The sequence below is a fragment of the Penaeus japonicus genome, unplaced genomic scaffold, assembly GCF_977035675.1.
Source record: "Penaeus japonicus unplaced genomic scaffold, GWHDUDI00000001_assembly GWHDUDI00000963, whole genome shotgun sequence".
Taxonomy (NCBI): Eukaryota; Metazoa; Arthropoda; class Malacostraca; order Decapoda; family Penaeidae; genus Penaeus; species Penaeus japonicus.
Genome location: NW_028235365.1, coordinates 32,501 through 35,000, shown reverse-complemented (window position 1 = coordinate 35,000; position 2,500 = coordinate 32,501).

The following is a 2,500-nucleotide window of genomic DNA, read 5'->3' as shown; positions in this document are numbered from 1 at the left end:
ATTGATAATAAATCTATAATCACAAATTGTTTATTAAACAGTATTAATCATAAATTATTTATTATAGACTATCTATTATAGATTATTTGTCATAGATTAATTTTATATATTTTTTACACATTACATATTTTAGATTATATATTATAGATTATTTGTTATAATCATTTATTTTTTACCATTCGTTATATGATATCTATTATATATCATTTAATATAGATCATTACTTATTAAACATTTAGTATAAATTATTTGTCATAGCTTATTTATTTAACATTATATATTATTGATTATTTATTATAGATGATTTATCATAGATCAATTATTATAGAGTATTCTTTATAGATAATCTATTTGATATCATATTATATAGATAATTTATTATAGAATATCTATTATAGATTATTCATTATAGAACATCTATTATAATTTTATTTTTTTATAGATCATTCACGATAGATCACTTACTGTATATCATTTATCATAAATTATTTGTTATATATAATTTATTATTGATTACTTATTATAGATAATCTATTATAGATAATTTATTATAGATCATTTATTATATATTATTTATTTTGTATCATTCATTTATCATTTACTATAAATAATTTACCATATATCATTTATTATATATATTTATTTATTTATATCATTTGTCATACATCATTGGTTATAGATCTTTTATTATATATAATTTATGATAGATAATTTATTTTAGATTATTTATTATAGATCATTTATTATATATCATTTAGAATATATAATTTATCCTTGATCATTTTTTTGTAGATCATATAGTAAAAATCATTTATTATATATCATTTACTATATATATCATTTATTATATATCTTCTATTATATATCATTGATTATATACCAATTATATATAATATGTTATATATTTATTATATATTTATCACATACATAATACATCATTTCTTATGTATCATTCATTGTATATTATATATTATCAAATATCATTGATTACATATTACTTGTTACATATTACTTGTTATAGAATTTTCATTATAGATTATTTATTATTGAATATTCATTATAGATTATTCATTATAGATTATTTATTTTAGACCATTTAGTATAGAGTATTTATTATAGATTATTCAATATAGAGTATTATATATTATTTATCATAGATTATTCAATATAGAGTATTATATATTATTTATCATAGATTATTCAATATAGAGTATTATATATTATTTATCATAGATTATTCAATATAGAGTATTATATATTATTTATCATAGATTATTTACTATAGATCATTTATCATAGATTATTTATTATAAATTATTTATTGTAAATCATTTATTATATATGATTTATTACAGATTTATTATGGATCATTTTTGTAGATTATTTTTATAGATCATTTATTATAGATTATAGATCAGATTATTTATTTCAAATTATATATTATTTATTATAGATCATTTGATATAGATAATTTATTATAGATTAGACTTTATTGATCATTAATCATATATTATTTACCATAGATTATTTATGATACAATGTATATCATAGATTATTTAAGATAGATCATTTATCATATATTATTTATTATAGATAATTTATTATAGATTTTTGGTTATAGATTATTTTTATATATAATTTATTAAAGAATATGTATTATATGTTTATTATAGATAATTTATTATAGATTATTTACAATATATATAATTTATTATATGTAATATAAGTAATACGCATATGGACTGAAGTGCACACTTCCCCCCCCCCCCCAACGGTCAAAACAACCACGCCCACTTCCCCCCTCCCCCCTCACACTTTCACTTCCTGAACCCCTCCCCTCTTCCCCCTCTTCCTCCCTCCCCTCTCCCTCCTTTATCCCCCCCTTCCACCTCACCCCTTTACCTTCACCTTCGACCTCTCCCCTCTCTCCCTCCCTTCCTCGCTTCCCCTATCCCCCTCCCTCCTCCCTCCCTTCCTCCCTCCCATCCTCCTCCCCCCTTCCCCTATCTCCCTCCCTTCCTCCCTCACTCCTTCCATCTCTCACTCCCTTCCTCCCTTCCCCCCTTCCCCTATCCCCCTCCCTCCCTTCCTCCCTCACTTCCTCCTCCCCCTTCACCCTATTCCCCTCCCTTCCTCCCTCCCCTTCCCTTCACTCTCCCTTCCTCCCTCAATCTCCCCCTACCACCCCCCCCCCTCTCTCCCCTCTCCCCTCCCCTCTCTTCCACTGACACTATAACAAACGATAAGCATCAAGAGCACAATAAATGACGAGACAATGTGGTTTGTTCACCATTTGTTAGGATCACAACCATCAATCTCTCGGGGGGGGGGGGGGGGGGGGGGTATGAGGGGGGGGGAGGGGAGGATGGGTATGTGGAAGAGAGGAGAAAGAGAGAGAGAAAGAGAGAGAGAATACGAAGAGAAAGAAAATAAAAGATAAACAAGAAACAGACAAAAAAAATATATATATAAACAAAGAAGAAAAAAAAACGAATTTGAG